At 38.8% G+C, this 9669-nt stretch overlaps 1 non-coding gene across 1 annotated transcript; it reads left to right on the forward strand.

Moving 5' to 3' along the window:
* The first annotated feature begins 8253 nt into the window (after nt 1-8253).
* LOC144703983 (small nucleolar RNA R71) lies at nt 8254-8359 on the forward strand. The gene has a single exon (XR_013581684.1). It is a non-coding gene; the product is annotated as a small nucleolar RNA R71 (small nucleolar RNA).
* The last annotated feature ends 1310 nt before the right edge of the window (nt 8360-9669 follow it).

The following is a 9669-nucleotide window of genomic DNA, read 5'->3' on the forward strand; positions in this document are numbered from 1 at the left end:
TTTGGCTGTAGATGTCTTCGTTGCTCCGACGAGGTTTGCGAGGCCACCGGCGCCATCACACGGCAACCCCAACCAAGCTTGGAGCTCGGCACCTCCTTCGAGTCAGGGCCTGTGATAAGCCGAAAATAGGGGTGAAAATTACGCAAATTTTTAGCCCTTGTCGTTGTGAATTTTTGGCTTATGCAATAAAATTTATAAAACTCTACTTAATATGTATAGTGATAAGTATGAGTGTCGTCCAAGGGAGGCAAGTAGGAATTTCAATTTGATTTAATTTTTGGTGTTTTAGATCCTAATTAGAGTGAATTTGATCTTCAATGAGGATCAAGTCACCCTAATTAGGTGAGAATTTAGAGAGGGGGGTAGGAGAGATGGGAAGATTAGAAGAATTGTGGGCTCTAGATTGAATTAATTGATCCAATTGGATGGATCAAAGAATTCAATTAGAGAGGTTGGAAGAAATTTTTGATTTAAGTTTTGGTTGGTTTTGAGAATTTGCTAAATCAGAAATAAAAAGGGAAATCTTAATCTCCTAAGAATTAAAACTAAATTTTTTAGAGTTTACTTTTGGAATGCAATTGAATGCCAAGGTAAATCCCTCAATTTCTCCTCTCAATCCTAATCAGGGCTTGTACATGCCGCTCAAGCGATTTAGAAGTTCAGATCAGAATAGAGATGAAGAAACAAACAACTTAACCTAATTCATTCAAAATGCATAAAAGTTCAAATACAATAAAGGAAAAAGTACCAGATAACTTGATCCAAGCTAGAGCTCCTCCCTGTCTTGCAGCTGTGATAGAGCACCATCCAGAATGAGCTCCTCTCGAAATTCAGCTTTTATACTTAGGTTATAGGGTAAAAATCACCATTTTACCCCATTTAGTACTTAATATTTATCTATCAATGTAGGCTAGATCTGAATGATCTAACCGCATAGATAGAAAGAGGATCAAGACGAACAAATCCATAAAAATCATCTCAATCGGACTTCAGGATCAAAAGTTATTAATAAATCAATTTTAAACCAATTTAATCCATTAGATTTAAAATTGATTTATTTATTAGTTTCGTTTTTAAACACGCAATGACGTGTCGCTTCTCATTGGCTGGCGCATTTTGAATCCTCCTTTTGCAGAAAAGTCCTTAAAAGCCTGGAATTGCTTTTGGACGCCAAAGTAATTGCGTATATCGCACTCTCTCTCTCCGATTTCTCCTAAAACATTAAAAATATATATTAAAAATTGCAATAAAACCCTGAATGATTTTAAATAGGATCTTTACGCCTGCCGTGGCGATCGAGAGGTGTTTCAGGGTCTTTTGCAAAAGGCCCTAAAAGTCTAGAAATTGCATAAATACATTTTTCTCCTATAAATATGCCCTTTTTCATAGAATAAATGCATTTCTTCTTGAAATAAATCCCAGAAAATTCCTAAAAATTCGTAAAAATTCTAGAAAATTCTAGAAAATTCCTGATTAATTCCCATGTTGATAAATGTCGAAATAAACTTTTAATGTGCCATTTTCATCCAAAAATAATAATCTCGAGCTACAATAAATCCTTAAAAATTCATATAATTAACAGAAAATTAGGGAAAAATCAGAAATTACTTGGAAGCATTATTTTGTGTAAATATATGATAACAACTCAAATTTAAGCCTTTTAAATGCATAAATCATGCTAATAACATGAAATAAAGACCGAAATTAGGGTGTTATCATATACCCCTACTTAGACATTGCTAGTCCCTTAGCAACATCTAAGTACTTTGCTGAATTATCATCTCTTTCATCCTGTAAGTCAGACAACATGTGTGGGAAGTGTTAAGTGTATCAATCATGTCGAACTAAAACACTAAATGACATTTTGAGCTCCGACCTTTTCAGGAATGTGGGGTTTCTTTCTCCTTTGCTTGGATGCCTAAGTGGATGAGAAGGGAGTGTACTTGTTTCTAGGTATAACGCTATACTCCTCAGGTAAACTCTCTCCACTCATGTGCAGCTGGTCTCACATCTCTAGCGAGCAAGATCACTCTCCCCCGGGTGACGGCCACCTAGTACTTGCCTCTCCATTAGCCTTTTCTCTTCCTAAGAATAGAAGAAGCCATTTCCTCCTCCTGTTGAGCACAGAATATTGAACACAACGAGAAGAGTATATGATAGAGTTGTGATGGGGGAGAATGAGACTTTGTGAAAGAATTAGGGTGAGCATGAACAATGAGAGACTTATGGTCCAACGGGTGTTGTGCTACCTTGGATAACCTACTCCCAAGATTTTTAGAGGAAGTGAGGGAGATAGAAGAGATGAGACCAATGTGATGATATAGAGAATAAAGACCATCTTGCCCTGAATTGGAAGTCAAAACCAGAGATGGTGGACGTCAAACCCTCCTTTCTCTTTGTCTTCTTCTCATTCCTCTTGTCTTTTTTTTTTTTTGTATATCAAACAAAGAGGATAACAACAAATGAAACACTTTCCATGACTTGAATGGTTTTAAATATTTTATCACAACCAGCATGAGTGTCTTAACAATCACATTGGTCTATGGAGAAGAGATAGAAGAACGAGATTTAGATGATGCAGAGCGAATTATTGACAGAAAAGATACAAAGAGGCAGTATCGAGTGATACCGTGGAAAGTGAGATAGACGACTTGGGAGATAAGCATATCCTCGGTAGCGAAGCAAGGTGGTGGAGTCAAGTTGTGATGGATATGGCGTGAAGCGTGTGGAACAATAAGGTGAATGAAGTGGTGGATTCCGTGCATACGACTCGGAGAATGGCTGCTCACTATTTTGGAATGAAAGTAGGCTAATGGGGAGACGAATGCATAAGTGGGATCGGCTATTAGAGTTGATGGAATGGGGCTCTCAGTTCACTCGTCACTCCCTTTGAAGCATAGAGCTTCTAACCTTGACTTTCCATCATCTAATCACCTACTAGACACCCTCCCCAATTTGAAATTGAATCCACATCGCCCAAAATCACTTGTGTTGCACCTCAACATGTTCTTGATCCGCTCTAGGAGCCTAACTTCTCCACACTTGTTCCCAAACCATTGGATGAAAGAAAATTAATTCATGACTATGCATGCTAAAGATTTTTAAAAAAAAAACAGGTTCAATTCATGTAGAATTCTGTAAAATTAAATGCATGAACCATAGTTTGTCACCTAAAAATGAACTATCTCCCCCCCATTAAAACCTGCATTGTCCTCAATGCAAAGCTACTAAAATCATGAAGAATAAAATTGAGGTTAGAGGGGCAAACAGTGATATGGAGGATATGGGGCCCTTTAGCATTGTGAACAAGAGATCCTGGCGATAACTCGGATTTGCTGAATTACATACTCCCGCAACCTGGTCAAAGTTACCACAAGAGATGCAACAAAAGTGAGGAGCTATAATAGTAAAAGAAAATAATGCAAAGAAAAAATGAATCCTAAAACGTAATGAAAAGAAAATAAATCTTATTGATGCTCTTAAGTAGAGGGTGATGTCGCCGCTTCTAAAGAAATGTCTTCATTAGGGGGGTGCGGCTCGTGTTCAAGGAAGGGTTTCAAACGCTGCCCATTGACCTTGAATTCAGCTCCATGTGTTGGATCTCGAACGAGAACAGACCCATTGTCGAAATGTTGACATACTACATAAGGTCCATCCCATCTTGATTTAAGCTTTCCTGGAAACAGTTTAAGTCGAGAATTATATAACCATACTTTTTGGCCATGGGCAAAAACCTTCCTGTGTATGTGTTGATCATGGAATGCTTTCATCTTGGCTTTGTAGATGCGTGAATTTTCGTATGCTTCGCAACTCCTCCAACTCATGCAGTTGCAATAAGCGATGGTCACCTGCATCATCTAACGATCGTTAAGTTTCTTGATAGCCCATAAAGCACGATGTTCGATTTCTAAAGGGAGATGACAAGCTTTTCCAAACACCAACCTGAATGGCGACATTCCTAACGGGTTTTATATGCCGTCCGATATGCCCATAACGCATCCGGCAATTTGCTCGACCAATCCTTTCCATTAGGGTTAATAATTTTCTTCAAGATTTTTTTATTTCTCTATTGAGACTTCCACTTGGCCATTGGCTTGAGGATGATACGGAGTGGTGTCGATGATGAACTCCATATCGTTTTAACAACTCTTTAAAGACTTTGTTATTGAAATGAGTTCCACCATCGCTAATAATGGCTCGTGGGCATCCAAACCGAGAGAAAATATTATCCTTGACAAATTTAACAACTTCTTTATGATCATTTTTCGTGTTGGTATGGCTTCTACCCACTTAGAGACATAATCTACACCTACCAAAATATATTCATATCCCAAAGAAGGAGGAAAGGGTCCCATGAAATCAATGCCCCAAAGATCAAACAACTCAACTTCAAGGATAGGGTTTAAAGGCATAGCGGCATTGCGACTTACATTGACCACCGCTTGACATCGAATGCATCTCTTGCAGAATTCATATGCATCCCGATGAAGATGAGGCCAATAAAATCCACATTGTAGGACCTTATGTGCCGTTATCTTGGAGGCGTAGTGTCCTCCGATAAGGATGAGTGACATGATTCCAAGACTCTCCATTGTTCATCCTCGGTATACATCTCCTAAAAATTTGATCGACGCCTAATCTAAATAATTCAGGCTCATCCCAATAGTAATACTTGATATCCTTAAAAAACTTTTTTCTATCATCATAATCCCAACCTTGAGGCAATTGCCCGATTACTAAGTAGTTTACTATATGAGCATACCAAGGCAATTTCCGTGTAGAAATTTCTAAAATATGCTCATCAGGAAAAGAATCTGTGATGGGAGTTAGGGCTGGCAATGATAGGCGGGAGAGGTGATCAGCCGCACCATTATCCACTCCCCGCCTGTCTTTAATTTCAATATCAATTCTTGCATAAGTAGGATCCATCTCATTAATCTAGGTTTTGTCTCTTTCTTACTTAACAAATGTCTAAGTGCAGCATGATCTGAAAAGATTATAATCTTACTCCTATTAGGTAAGATCAAATTTATCCAAAGCAAAGACGATTGCAAGTAATTCCTTCTCTGTGGTAGAGTAATTTACCTGAGCGTCGAGAGTCTTACTTGCATAATAAATAGCTGTCGGTTTCTTGTCTTTGCGTTGTCCCAACACAGCTCCCACTGCATAATCTGAAGCATCACAAAAATCTCAAAGGGTTCACTCCAATTTGGAGCTTGTAAGATGGGAGCCAGAACTAATGCTTCTTTAATCAAATTAAAAGCCAAATTGCATTCATCATTCAAAATAAGTTCTTTGTCTTTAGATAGAAGCAAAGTGAGAGGTTTAGCCACTTTGGCAAAATCTTTAATAAAACGACGATAAAAGCCGGCATGGCCCAAAAAACCCCTAAGTTGCTTTAGGGTCGATGGAAGTGGAAGCTCCTTGATGATCTCGATCTTTGCCTTGTCCACAGCCAGCCCTTCCTTGCTGATATGATGACCTAAGACGATCCCCCTGTCCACCATAAAATGGGATTTCTCCCAACTGAGCACTAACTTGTTTTCTTCGCAAATCTGTAACACTTTATCCAAGTTAGACAAACAAGACCCAAAAGATTCACCAAACACGGAAAAGTCATCCATGAAAACTTCAAGACATGTACCAATTAAATCAAAAAACATTGCACTCATACACCTTTGAAAGGTTGCTGGTGCATTACAAAGTCCAAATGGCATTTTTCTAAAAGCAAATGTTCCTAAAGGACATGTGAACGTAGTTTTATCTTGGTCACTTTCATGAATGCTAATTTGATTATATCCTGAGTACCCATCCAAGAAACAATAAAAACTCTGTCCAGCTAATTTTTCAAGTATTTGATCAATGAAAGGTAGAGGATAATGGTCTTTTTTTGTTGCTAGATTTAACTTTCGTAATCTATGCATACTCGCCAACTCGATGCTACCCTCGTCTGGATCTCTTCTCCATCCTGATTCTTTTGGACAGTAATCCCTGTTTTTTTAGGTACCACATGAATTGGACTCACCCACTTACTATCTGAAATTGGGTAAATGAATCCTGCTTTCAGCCATTTGGTAATCTCCTTCGACACCACATCGTAAAGATAAGGATTTAATCTACGTTGATGCTGAACTGATGGTTTGGATCCTTCCTCGATAAAAATTCTATGCTGACAGATATCAGGACTAATTCCCTTGATGTCGTCTATGGTCCATCCAATAGCGCTCTTATGCTGTCGTAAGACATCTAATAGGTTAACTTCCTGCTCTAAAGTGAGGGTTGAAGAGATAATTACTGGATATGTCTTTCTTGGACCTAAAAAAACATATTTAAGGTGAGAAGGAAGAGGTTTCAATTCTAATTCTTCAGTGGGCGTAGATCTGTAGTTATTCATGTTTTCACCCTTCATTTCACCATGGTCGCCCTTCTCCCCTCATAGGCACTCTCATTCACCGCCATCACCTCATAGATTACTTTCCTATAACATGGCATTCATCATTTTCATCATCTAGGAACATGTATAAATGTCTTCCTGGCTACTATTGGGATACTTCATCAATTGAGAGATTGGTAACTCAACCTCTTCTTTTCCCATGCGCAATTTGATTTTTCCTGCATTCCAATCTGTGTTCACTCTTGCGTAGCTAGGAATGGCCGTCCTAAAATAATCGGTGCATGACTAATTTTTCCTGAAATTTTTACATCCACTACTATAAAATCGACAGGAAATGAACACTTTTCTACTTTCATCACCACATCCACCAACTGTCCACACGGTCTTCTAATTGATCCGTCCGCTAACTGCAATTCTAAATTTACAGGTTGTAATTCACCAAATTTAAAAGTCTCAAGTAGGGCCTTAGGCATGATATTCACACTTGCTCCTGAATCAAGTAAAGCTTTGGTGAATACTTCTAATTTCGCATTTGATCACTGGTGCTCCCGATCCTTGCGCTTTTGAGGTAATTCATGCAGAAAATTGAACTAATATTCTCAGAAAGTTGAATCCTCTTTGCTTCCTAGGAGGTGTACACAGGTTTTTCAAATTTGGAATAATCAGGGATGTACTGGATCGCATCTAAAACAGGAATTTCGACGTAGCCTCTTTCAAATACTCAAGAAGTGGGCTGTCTTTCGATTTTTCTTTCTTCGCTTAAGGCACTAGGAAAGGGATAGGTGGGCAATATGTTTTGGGTTCCTTTTCCAGATTTTCCTCTACCCTTCATCCTCATCCTTTTCTACTTCCTCTAACTTATCCTCCACTTCATTTCGTTTCTCTATAGCTGCAAATGGATTAGCCAACTCTTTCCCACTCCTAAGTTTTTATATAGCACTCAGCTCTCCTGTTTGTTTTTGTTCAGTCAATGCATGCATGTCATGGATATGCTCATTAGCTAAACTACGCATGTCATCAATATAAAGTAAATTGCTAGGATTAATACAGGCCTGAGTAGGAGTTTACCTGATTTGGCGCCATCTTCATAGGGTCTTCACACGCATGCGGTGCTCCCCCGTGCGCAAATTGTTGACCGCTGTGAAGGCAGATCTCCGCCTTGAGCTTCTCCATCTCCCTCCGATGCCTCTCCTCCATTTCTTCAAAAAGCTTGAGCATCCTCTTCTTGTCTTCTTGCAGCTCCTCGATAACCTTGGTGAGAGTCGCGTTCGTGGGATCTGAAAATTTCGTAAGGTTGATAATGTTGTTGGTGTTGGGGATTGTTCGCCTTGGATTGGAACTGTTGTTGGGGTGGTCGGTTGTTGTTGTTCCATCCCTGTCCTCCTAAGTTTCCTCTAGTTCCCCATTGGACATTGCTCCCTTCTTGCCTGCCTATAGCATTCACTTCTGATATCATAGGGCATTCTTCTCCGGTGTGGCTATCACTTGAGCACATTTCACATCGATTTATTTGGTTGGGTGCTCTTCCGCTATTCTGACCTTGCCATAGTGAGATTATTTTTTCATTCATCTTTTCCATGGCTTTTCCCATCATTACACCTATCTGTTTTTCAATTCTATCCATAGTAATCTGGGGTTCAACCCCTCTAACATCCAACAGTCCACCTTTCCGAGGGGTAACCCTAACATGATCGGAGGCATCTTGGTGATAGGCTAAATTATCGGACATTTTTTGTAGTAGTGCCATAGCTTCATCTTCATACATGTCAGCTATTGCTCCTCCACTCGAGATATCAACTCTGCCTCTCTCCCCATCATTTAAGCCTTCATAGAAAATTTGCACTAACTCCCATTTTTGAATGCCATTGTGGGGGCACTTCCTAATGAGCCCCATCAATCTCTCCCATGCTTCGCTAAATGTATCATTTCCCTGCTGAAAATTTCTAATTTCTCTTCTGAAAGAATTTGTCCTAGCCACTGTATAATATCTTTTTAAGAAGCTCTTCTCCATATCATTCCATGATTCAAAATTTGTTCCCAATGTTCTAAACCAATCCTTGGCTCTATCCTTAAGGGCATGAGGGAATAGTTTCATTCTCACAACTTCCTTTGAAATTCTGGGGTAAGTGCAACTATCACATGCTTCATAAAATTTTTCTAAGAAGTCATAGGGCTCTTCGTTTGCCTTCCCCAAAAAGGACGGTAATAGCTGAAATTGGTGTGGATCGATTCTAAACATCACATCTTCTCCAATCGGGGCAGATATCCTGGTTAAGATGGGGGTTTATGCTGGTGTGGAATACTCTCTAATCCTCCTCCGTCCATCGTTAACTACCTCAGGTTTCCTATTCCATTACCTATTGGGTCCATTGGTACGGGTCTAATCAATATCTCCTCTACAAATGTGGGTTCGTGAAAGACGACTGGTGTGGTGGAATCTACTACAGGGGATTTCTGTCACTGCTCCTGATTCAAATCCAGACCAAAGCTTCATACAAAACCACTAATTCAAACACAACACTCGTAGTCGTTAAAAACCAAATACCGTCTTAAATCAAAATCAATAATAAGGAGACTTAACAAACTCGTGAGCAACAATTAACCACTGTGTTTACAAATAAAAATATGTTGAATTCCTAAGTGTTGCCTCAACGGCGCCAATTGATAAGAAATAGGGGTGAAACTTACGCAAATTTTTAGCCCTTGTCGTTGTGAATTTTTGGCTTATGCAATAAAATTTATAAAACTCTACTTAATATGTATAGTGATAAGTATGAGTGTCGTCCAAGGGAGGCAAGTAGGAATTTCAATTTGATTTAATTTTTGTAGATCCTAATTAGAGTGAATTTGATCTTCAATGAGGATCAAGTCACCCTAATTAGGTGAGAATTTAGAGAGGGGTAGGAGAGATGGGAAGATTAGAAGAATTGTGGCTCTAGATTGAATTAATTGATCCAATTGGATGGATCAAAGAATTCAATTAGAGAGGTTGAAGAAATTTTTGATTTAAGTTTTGGTTGGTTTTGAGAATTTGCTAAATCAGAAATAAAAAGGGAAATCTTAATCTCTAAGAATTAAAACTAAATTTTTAGAGTTTACTTTTGGAATGCAATTGAATGCCAAGGTAAATCCTCAATTTCTCCTCTCAATCCTAATCAGGGCTTGTACATGCCGCCAAGCCAAGCGATTTAGAAGTTCAGATCAGAATAGAGATGAAGAAACAAACAACTTAACCTAATTCATTCAAAATGCATAAAAGTTCAAATACAATAAAG

Source organism: Wolffia australiana, chromosome 5, assembly GCF_029677425.1.
Source record: "Wolffia australiana isolate 7733 chromosome 5, ASM2967742v1".
NCBI classification, from domain to species: Eukaryota; Viridiplantae; Streptophyta; class Magnoliopsida; order Alismatales; family Araceae; genus Wolffia; species Wolffia australiana.